This window comes from Electrona antarctica (genome assembly GCF_951216825.1).
Source record: "Electrona antarctica genome assembly, chromosome: 2".
Taxonomy (NCBI): Eukaryota; Metazoa; Chordata; class Actinopteri; order Myctophiformes; family Myctophidae; genus Electrona; species Electrona antarctica.
Genome location: NC_136807.1, coordinates 52953548 through 52965539, shown reverse-complemented (window position 1 = coordinate 52965539; position 11992 = coordinate 52953548).

Sequence of the window (11992 nt, the reverse complement as noted above, 5' to 3'; positions counted from 1 at the left end):
CACCCTCCCTCCTCCCACCAGATATACAGATATACTCACTCCAAAGTGGTCACACAATAAAAAGTATGGTAAGCATTTAAGACCAGAAGAGGTTGATAGGCCAATGCTGACATTACTAGCAGTGAAAAGTGAAGATGATGATGGTGAGAACAGCGACACAGAGCCTGTAGCCAGCACCTCAACTCAACACATAAAAACACAAGCTGATGTAGAGGACTGTGGAACATCACAACCAGCTGGTGATGACCAGCTCCTCTCTTCACACTGTTCTGAATCTGACATCACTGAAGACAGTGATGAGTGGCAGCCCAGTGTAGATCAGTCACCTTTAAACACACTGAAGTCACGCAAGACACAACATGTGGAAGGACAGAGATTGTATTTGAGCAACAAGATGTCTCGGGACCTGAAACCATCGAAAGAAACTCATTCCATGCAGAGTCACACAGGGAAGAAAGGTTTTAGTTGTACAGTCTGTGACAAACTGTTTAATCAAAAGGGTAATCTGAAAATACACGTGAGGACTCATACAGGGAAAAAGCCGTTCACTTGTACAGTTTGTAACAAAGGCTTTTGTGTCAGCAGTAATCTAAAAAGACACATGAGAATGCATACAGGAGAATATCCATTCACTTGCAGAGTTTGTAGCAAAGGCTTTTGTGACAGCTCTAATCTAAAATGTCACATGAGAACTCATACAGGGGAAAAGCCATTCACTTGTACATTTTGTAACACAGGCTTTTGTGTCAGCAGTAATCTAAAAAAACACATGAGGACTCATACAGCGGGTAATCCATTCACCTGTACAGTTTGTAGCAAAGGCTTTCGTTCAAACTTTGCTCTAAAAAGACACATGAGAACACATACAGGAGAATATCCATTCACTTGCAGAGTTTGTAGCAAAGGCTTTTGTGACAGCTTTAATCTAAAATGTCACATGAGAACTCATACAGGGGAAAAGCCATTCACTTGTACAGTTTGTAGCAAAGGATTTTGTTCAAACTATAATCTAAAAGGACACATGAGGACTCATACAGGGGAAAAGCCATTCACTTGTACAGTTTGTAACAAAGGCTTTCGTTTCAGCGGTGATCTAAGAAGACACATGAGGACTCATACAGCGGGGGGACATTTTTAGCTGCAGTAGCTGCAGTTTGTGACAAACGTTTTAGTCTGAATGCACATAGATTGAGCGAGAGAAGCTGTTAGTTAAACAAACAAATGGTTTTTTTCAAAGCAGCATCTGAGATGACAAATTATATCGGCCCCTTTTATGATTAATGAATGTATGAATGAATGTACTTTATTGTATAATTATCTTAGTCAACCCACAGTACATTTGTACTTTACTTGAGTATTTCCCATTTCCAATACTTTACTTATCTAGGCTACTCCACTACATCTCAGAGCCAGAATGTGTAGGCTACTTTTACTCCACCACATGTATTTGAAAACTTTAGTTATACTACTAACTTTGAAGAGTCTAATTTTGATTAGAAAGCATACATTAAATACTTCGACCCTATATACATTTCGGACATTTTGAAAATGGCAGTTTGTAGATTGCGATGTGACGCATTGTGAGCTTGTAAATTGGCTATTTTCAAAAGATGATTTTTTATTTTGATGTATGATGATCACTTCACACAAGTGTGATTTTTTATTTTTGCAGGGCTGGTTCTAGCCTGCCCAACAGTGTTGTTTTTGGCAACAAATTTCTATTTTAATTTAGTTTCAGTCACATTTTAGTCACCTGGAATGTTTTAGTGTTAGTCTAGTTTTAGTCGACTAAATCTACAGTTGAATTAGTTGAACAAAATGTGTTTTGGTGGGCCTTGATGCCGTTGTAATGACTGATTTTACACTTGCTGAAAATAGCTGATCTACAAGCCCACAACGTGTCGCCTTATAGTAGATCTCTTGTCCACTAGTCCCTTCCTAACATTTTAGTCTATTTTTTATTTGTTGACGAAATTGTCAGTATATTTAGTCGTAGTTTTAGTCATCCTAGCTTAGTTTCCATTTAGTTTCCATGTAGTTTTCCTCAGTGAAAAAAGGTAGTCGACGAACATTTTTCGTCTTAGTTTTAGTCGACGAAATCAACACTGCTGCCCAACTAGGGTGGTCTATATCTTCTCCTTCTTTGACCAACACTAACCCAATTTCCATCAGCACCCTGTCTGTCAGTTAACAGCACTGTTGGCAAACGGTGTTCAGGTGGGTCTAAAAGTTCTCTAAAAATGCTGCCCACCCAATCAGAAATGATATATGGATGGTATAGATATTTTGTGGTATTTTTTCTTCTTCTATTGGCTAAAAATAAATATTCCCCATAACCTTTGATTGGATCTATAGGGAGATTGGAGTTCAACAATCTGATTGCCTGGGGAAAGAAACTGTTCCGCATTCTTTCCGTCCTGGCACCATTGATTTAGTTTAGTTTAGTTTAGTTTATTTGCACATATGTACATAATAACAATATGGTAAAATAAAAAAAATACAGAAAGCAAATATTCAATAAGACAAAACAAGATTAGTTACATACATGATGTGCTGGAAGTGCCAAAAAAACCCAAAGGGGCTTATCGAGTGGCCTTCCTATAGAAGCATGAGCATGTCAGCCATGCTCTGGGAGTAAGGAGGTCGTGGGCACAGTTGGGGTACAGTTCATTGCTGTGCTGGTGAACGTTCTGGACGTGGTTGGTGATCGAAGACCACTTAGCCACGGCTTCCTCCCCAGTCTGTGACGTGGATGCTCTCCAGTACAGGTGGTTGACGGAACTTTTCCTCCACACTTTGACTTCCTCACAGCCAAGTACTAAATAAACAGTTTGTACATGCGAAGTAATAACAAGTTGACTAAAATTATGTCTTGTGAATTTAATTAATTACACTAATTTACTGTGATTGGCTCAATAAACTACCTTTGGCTACATGCCAGGCATCATAGTAGTGCTTGATGTCTTTCTTCTGCTCCTTCATACATTTCTGGACCTGCAGGTGACGGTCAGTGACAATGGTACCGATTGTCACGCCAGCCGACTCCAGAAAAGACAGGCTCCTGGTGAAACCTGCGATCTCCATATTATTGCTGTAGCGTACCACGGCCTCATTACTCTGTCAACAATAACAATGAGCAATTAAGTATGTTTGATAATGCACAGGACGAAGAATGACTGAACATTGTGAAGAAAGAATGTGAACATTACGTATTTCCAACCTGCACAAGTTGGATGTCCAATATCCTGTTGTGGTCTAGATCCATCATTGTGTATGAGCCATACTTCGCACTGTGGCCTGTGGGGTGAGAGAGACAGTTATTACTGCATGTCTACAAGAAAATAGCAATAAAGGTATGCTATCCATAGTTATACTAACCCGGCGAGTCCGCTCTCATGTCCCCTCCCAAAGTGATCGGTTTGCCAGCTGCCTTGGCTACATCCAACACCTTGGCCTGCTCCATCTTCCATTGGTGAAGGATGGTTGGCTGGAGGTAGGCATGTTGGTGGCGATAGAAAGTCCTCGGACGCATGCACTGGAGCCGGAGTGATGACAGAACCTAAGTGTATAACAAGAAAAACATGGTTACTGACACTAGGATATACCAACGTGTTGAGCTGTAACTGCAGCTCTTGATGATCTACACATCCACTGACTGTCAAGGTATGTTGAAGGACAGACCTTGCAACCAATAGGAATGCTCTGACGTCATTGACTAGAGCCAGTGTTGTATGAAGTCAAGTGTGGTTGAGCGGTCACGCCAGATACACACACACACACATGTTGTAGCCTAAGCTGTTCTATCTACTGTCTGTTGTTCTTATAATAAACCGGGACTCCTGTGGGGTTACTGAAGCAAAGCCAACGCGTTCGTATACATGACATGGTGTCAGAAGTCTAAGTGAAAGAACCGAAGACAACAATGGCGAAGTTTGGTCCACCTGGTCCACCGGAAAGCTTCAACTTTGAGCGACTGACGGAATGGCCCGCCTGGCGAGCGAGATTCTCCAGGTACCGGTCGGCTACAAAGTTGGGGGCTGAAGACGGGGAAGTCCAGGTTAGCACGTTGATCTACGCCATGGGCAACGAGGCGGAGAATATCTTCAAATCATTCACCTTTGCTGCGGGTGAGAAAGACGATAACTACGACACAGTGCTAGCTAAATACGACGCCTATTTCATACCGAAAAAGAACTTGATACACGAAAGAGCGTGCTTTCACCAACGAACACAGAGACAAGGAGAGGCAGCAGAATCATTCATCAGAGCGCTCTACGAGCTGAGCGAGAACTGTGATTTTGGACAATCAAGAAATGAAAACATCAGAGACAAACTGGTCATCGGCATCCGGGACAAAGAACTCTCCAAACGATTGCAGCTGAGGCCCACACTCACTCTAGAAGAGGCAATACAGCGGGTGAGGCAAGCGGAGGACGTCGAGGTGCAGATTAACCAGCAACAACAACAAGCGACGTTCAACGTACAGGAGGTGACACAGCGGCGGTCGTGGAGAAGAGGCGGGAGACAGCCTACCAGGGGCAGATGGGAGCAAGCCCAATCGGGAGACAACAGATGTCGTCGGTGCGGTAAAGAAAGACATACTGACCAGGCCAAATGCCCAGCATCAGACACAGAATGTAGGAAATGTGGGAAGAAAGGCCACTGGGAAAGGTTATGTTTTTCTAAGTCAGTGAGAGAAGTCACTCAGGATAATGCAGAGGATGAGGGAAGCTTTTACCTGGGGGCAGTGAGCAAAGTGAACCAGGGCAGCACAGATAACTGGTCAGAACAGATAAAAATAGGGCACACTCCAGTTAAATTCAAGATTGACACAGGTGCCGACGTTACTGTGATGAACCTAGAAACATTCAGTGCACTCAGACCCGAGAGACAGCTAGTAGAGTCAAGAGCGCCACTGGACAGCCCGGGTGGGGCGCTGGATATAATGGGACAGTTTACAGCCAGTGCACTTCACAAGCAGAGGAAGTATATTTTTAATATATACGTAGCAAGAGGGCCTACAGTTAGTAACCTACTAGGCAGAGAGACAGCTGTAGAGATGGGCCTAGTTAAGAGAGTACAGCAGGTCAGAGCAACAGAAAGTCTTCAGGGGACACTGAAGACCGACCCTGTTAGGATCCACTTGAATGACGGAGCCGAACCGTATGCTGTACACACTGCCAGGCGGATTCCTCTACCACTTCTACCTAAAGTCCAAAAGGAGCTACAGAGAATGGAGGAGCAGGGCGTGATAGTGAAAGTCACGCAACCTACTGACTGGTGCGCACCCATTGTGCCAGTCATGAAACCAACAGGCGCAGTGAGGATCTGCGTGGCGCTCCAAAAACTCAACGGGAACATCAAAAGAGAGAAATATCAAATGCCGACGACAGAAGAGACCCTGGCCAAGCTATCAGGTTCTACAGTCTTCACGTCGCTGGACGCGGCGTCCGGCTTTTGGCAGATACCGCTACACGACGACAGTAGTCTCCTGACAACCTTCATCACACCTTTTGGGAGGTACTGTTTCAAGCGCCTGCCGTTTGGGATAAATATTGCATCAGAGATTTTCCAGCGGAAAATGAATGAACTGTTGGAGGGGCTTGAGGGCGTGGCTATATACGTCGATGATGTGGTGGTCCATGGAAAAGACATGAATACACATGACCAACGCCTGCAGAAAACGCTGGAGAGAATGGAGCAGGCTGGTCTCCAACTCAACAAGGAAAAATGTGTGTACAGACAAACAGAGCTGCGGTTCCTGGGCCACATCGTGGATGCCAATGGAGTGAGAGCGGACCCAAACAAAGTCAGTGCCATCAGCGAGCTAAAGGAGCCCACTGATGTACACGAGTTAAAACGTGCATTAGGCATGATTAACTACATGGGCAAATATATTCCAGACCTGGCGTCAACAGCAGGTCCTCTGTATGACCTACTGAAAGAGAAACATATGTGGTCATGGGACCAGCCACAACAGCGGGCATTCCAGAAACTGAAGGAAGCCCTTATCACCTCGCCAGTCTTGGCCCACTATGACCCACAAAGACTGACAACTGTTTCGGCGGATGCAAGCAGCTATGGGATAGGAGGCGTCCTGCTACAGCTACACAGTGGGGAGAGCTGGAAACCTGTCGCCTACTGCTCCAGGAGACTGTCGGATACAGAGACTCGATACGCACAGATCGAGAAGGAATGCTTAGCAGGAGTATGGGCCTGTGAGAGGTTCCAGAAATACCTGGTGGGCATGGACAGTTTCCGACTCATCACAGACCACAAGCCACTGGTGCCATTGATAAACAGTAAGGACTTGGATACGGTGCCAGTGAGGTGTCAGCGTCTCCTGATGAGGTTGATGCGCTTCAACGCGAGAGCGGAATATGCACCGGGGAAGACACTGGTGATTGCAGATACCCTGTCACGCAGTCCTGTAGAGAACAGGGACAACACTACAGAGAAGATCGTCGAATGTCACGTGGATGCTGTCACTCACAGTTGGCCAGTGTCACAGCACAAACTGGATAGGATCAGAGCCGCTACACAGGAGGATGAGCAGCTACAGAATGTATGGAAGCTGATCGCGGAGGGATGGCCAACAAAAGTGAGTAACACACCGCTCAATACGAGAGACTATTATGCAGTGAAAGACTCATTGTCATTATGTGAGGGCCTGGTGACATTGGGCTGTCGCATAGTGATTCCACAGTCCATGAGACGAGAGATACTAGAGCGCATACATGAGGGACACCAGAGCCTATCAAAGTGCAGGGAAAGAGCCCAGGAGACCGTGTGGTGGCCCAAAATAACAGGGGATATCAAACAGAGGGTGGAAACATGCCACTTTTGTCAGACTAATAGACGCACACAGCGCAAGGAGCCACTGAAACCTACGCCCTTGCCAGAACGTCCGTGGCAAAAGTTGGCAACTGACTTGTGTGAACATAACGGCAAGTACTACTGTGTGGTATCGGACTATTACTCACGGTACCTGGAGATATTACAGTTGACCGCTACGACAACAGACCAAGTTGTTAAAGTACTGAAGGCGACCTTTGCCAGATTCGGGGCCCCAGAGCAAGTCCAGAGCGACAATGGCGCATGTTACACTAGCGAGGCCTGGAAGGACTTTTGTAGACAATATGACATTGAACACATCACATCCAGTCCTCACAACCCGCAGGGAAACGGTCATGCAGAGCGCGCTGTGCAATTGGCTAAGCGCATACTCAAACAAGATGATCCAGTGTTGGCGTTGATGTGTTACAGAGCAACACCGACGGCGTCGACGGGCGTAAGCCCAGCGGAGCTACTCATGGGACGTAAGATCAGAACCACACTCCCATCACTCAAGAAGAATCTGGTTCTCGGGTGGCCTGATGCGGACCTCATCAGACGCAGAGACGCAGAGGCCAAACAACAACAAGCGTTCTACTTCAACAGGAGACATGGAGTAAGGGACTTGCCACAACTACAACCGGGAGACAATGTCCTGCTGAGGTTGGACAAGGATAAGACATGGAAAGGGCCGGCATCGGTCGTCCGTGAGAGCTGTACACAGCGCTCATATCAGGTGAATACACCAGGGGGCAGAGAGTTGCGAAGTAACAGACGGCATCTGCAACGCGTGCCGCAAGCTACGACAGGGGATACAGAAACTGTTGCTACAACAGGGAATACGGAGACTGTTGGACTGTCACAGACTGTAGGATCGGACAGGGCTGACACGCAGGGCCCTCCTCAGGGACAGAGTGAAAACAATGGACCTGACAGAAACGCACCAGAAGGTCAGGTGGTGACACGGTCGGGTAGAGTGTGCAGACCCGTTTTGAGGATGGATTTGTGAGCCAAATGTAAAAAAAAAAAAAAAAAAACATATGTGAAAGGCATTGTAATGTTTTGCAGGTTGACGAAGGAAAGATGAATGTCGTATTTTGCATTTGAATATTGGTACTGGAAAGTGCAATGTTTATTGATTTGTTTCCCCACACACACGAAGGGAAAAAAAAAAGGAAGGGAAGAGAAGTGGGGGATTTGGTGATTTGTGATTGATTTGTGATTGATGCTCAGTGACTGATTGTAAACTTGTTATTGAGAGGGATGATAACTTGAAGGGGTCAAGGTATGTTGAAGGACAGACCTTGCAACCAATAGGAATGCTCTGACGTCATTGACTAGAGCCAGTGTTGTATGAAGTCAAGTGTGGTTGAGCGGTCACGCCAGATACACACACACACACACACATGTTGTAGCCTAAGCTGTTCTATCTACTGTCTGTTGTTCTTATAATAAACCGGGACTCCTGTGGGGTTACTGAAGCAAAGCCAACGCGTTCGTATACATGACACTGACCTTGTGGACTTGCGTAAAAGACGCCCCGTTAAAAGCCACCGCAGCCGACAGCAGAATGTTGCCAGCCGGGAGGGTCCCAATATAGGGCTGGCTTTGCCACTTAGCTCGACGCTCACAGTGGAGGCAGATCTAATGGATAAAGAACAAAAGCAAAAATTTTGATTAAAATGGCAATGACAAATAACATATAATAATAATAACATAATATGAACAATAGTGATTACACATGGGGGCGACAGTGGCTCAGGAGCCAGGAGGTCAAGCAGCTGCATGGGAACCGGAAGGATCCCAGACTCCTTGGCAGGTTTCCTCCACCATGAGTGTATGAATGTGTGTGTGCAAGGGTGAATGTAATGCACAATCTATGTGAAGCACCTTGGATAGGTTTCCTCCACAATGAGTGTATGAATGTGTATGTGAAAGGGTGAATGTAACGCACAATCTATGTAAAGCACCTTGGATATACGTGCTACATAAATGCACCATTTACACATGAATGAATTACCTGGGTGACAGACAGGAAAGTTCCTATAACATGCTTCTCCAGTGTGCATGCACGAGCAAGTTGTCCTCAAAAACAATGTACTTCTTTGCACTGAAAGGAGTACTGGAGAGAAGATATTACAACATATTAGAACATATATGATTTTATAACAAACACTCATCAAAGAGCATTTGATTATTATTACCTGCCAATGTCCTGTGGACTGTCTGTCCCCTGACATCCGTCAGTCACACAAGTGGCGTCCAACTCTGTCTGTGTCCCAGTGGTGTCAGTGTCCATGCTTTGAAGATATTACAACATATTAGAACACACACACACACACACACACACACACACACACACACACACACACACACACACACACACACACACACATATATATATATATATATATATATATATATATATATACAGTATAGGGCTCATCAAAGAGCATTTGATTATTATTACCTGCCAATGTCCTGTAGACCGGGGACATCCTGAGAGATCAGGTCGTCAGGCACATAACCGGCCACAGCTTCGATCCTTGGCCTTTTGGACTCGGGAGTGGTCATGGGTGTGGATGTTGCTGAGGAGGAGGGTGTGGGATCTGTGGATGCAGAATCTGTAGATGCAGTGTGCAGTGGCTCTGCATGATCAATGCCACACTGGTCTGGCATCCACGTTGAAGTACTGCGTGTTTTCGGACGCACCTGGATTCCTAATTCACACAAAAAATAAAATTGTTAGACAATAAATAAATAATGTCGAGCTCTGTGGTTTTGTTTATTTTCTGTAAAGTTGGACACCTAACACGGCAGTGGAATTTTGTACCAGTAAATATAAGCTCAAGAGAGAATCACTTTAGCCAACTCTGTTTCATATATAGGCCTAAATGTATACAACCTATATTACTTTATATGGTTGGTTGGACAGACAGACAGACAGACAGACAGACAGACAGACAGACAGACAGACAGACAGACAGACAGACAGACAGACAGACAGACAGACAGAAAACGTGGTAGAGACTGAGGTACACTTCCTAACAGTCTGCCAACTAAACCAAGACATCAGAGAGACATGTACTTTCCACGGATTACAATCACCCAAGGAGAGTTTGAAAACATGACTAATGACAAAAAAACTCCCATATCTGTTGGGTGGAAGTACAACAATGTGCAAACACACCAGATTTGTGAGCTGCTGTGACAGGAGATGGATGTCAAATGTAACACAGCTCTGTTTACACCTTTATATTATTCCTATTTATATTCAATATTTATTTGTACATACGTTGTTTTATCTTGATTGTTTTGTTCCACTTTTGCTTTGGCAATGTAAACTTGTTGTTTTCTCATGCTTTGAATTGACAGACACGCATGCACGCACACACACACACACACACACACACACAGTGTCACACACACACACACACACACACACACACACACACACACACAGTGTCATGCACACACACACACACACACACACACACACACACACACACACACACACACACACACAGTGTCACACACACCTTGGCTTCTTCTCCGTGTTTGATGCAGTGATAGGCCGACTTGGTTTTTGGCTGTCCTTGTTCGAACAACATACTGGCAGACGACATCTCTGGTAGTTGGCTAAACATGCAAAACAAACAAAAATATATATTATTCCATTCACATAACCTTTGTCATATGGCCTTAGTTGCCTGACGACTCAGTGACAAAACCTGGGTCTGCATATAGGGTCACCAACATGCATGTATAGTGTAAACCAGTGGTTCCCAAACTTTTTCATGTCAAGGACCCCCAAATTGACACTAATGAGTCTGCGGACCCCCATTTGAAAAAGATATGCCAGGGACCTCCATAAGAGAAGATTTTGACAGCTCTAGCAGTGATTCTCAACCTGTTTCATTTCAAGGACCCCGGTTTGACATTAGTCTACAGACCCCCATTTAATGGCATTTCTATCTCTGGGACCCCCGATTTATATTGTAAAATCATTGTTGATGTAACTCTGAGAGTGTACGAATGGAACCGATTGGACCCATTAGGTAACTCTCAGAGTTACAGACCCATAAGGGTCCATTTGAACCCAAACTATCATTTAGCTGCACCCCTGGAACTCCCTCAAGGACCCCTGGGGGTCCCCGGACCTCACTTTAGGAACCACTGGTGTACACTGTCGTGCATGGCAAAGGCCTTGTCAAATGTTATATTATCTGTTTTACATACCATTATGATGTTCTTATTTGGATCATAAGACCCAATTACTGAATGTCAGTCTCCAGGTTTTCTTCAAAATATCTATATGATACTTGTTACAACGAAATTATGGCAAATGAGTCCACTAGTGTTTGTCAAATGTTTGCAAGGACCCCCATTACTCTGAGAATGTACAATTACACTACTACACTACTATTACACTACTAATATAACTGACACTACTAATATTACACTACTACACTACTATTATTACTATACTATTACACTACTACCAATATTACACTACTGCACTACTAGTATTACTATACTATTACACTACTACTAATAACACTACTAATATTACACTGTTACTGTATCAGAGGAACTGATGTGCAATATGACATGAGATGCATGCTTGTTCCTGCTCATTTGTTTCCATATAAATCCACCGTATAAATGTCTCTTTGTAATACACTTTTGAATGGTGTAATACTTTCACTATGTTGCACAAATCACAACACATTAGCTACTAAAAATCGATTTACATTACCTTTGAAGGAGACTCTCCAACTGTGTACAATGAAGGAATAGCGTTTCCAGACAGGACCAAATTTGTCGCAAAGCCTGCCGTGTATCATCATGTTCAACCCAGATTCGGCACAAACAAGGGACTAAATTCTTTTCGCTCCTATGCCACCAAAATGTGGAACGCCCTACCAACAGTCATTAAGACATGCGAATCCCTTGACTCCTTCAAAACCGCTCTCAAAGGGCACCTACGGATGGCTGCAATTCGAAACTGGCCCCCGTAAAATCTGAATCCCCCCCACCGCCCCCCCCCCCCCCCCCCCCCCCTTTTCCCCTCACTGTATATGTTTCTTTTCCCTTTTTACCTCCATTATGATGAATTCCTGTACTGTTCTTTGTCTATATAGAAGTGTCTATTTGT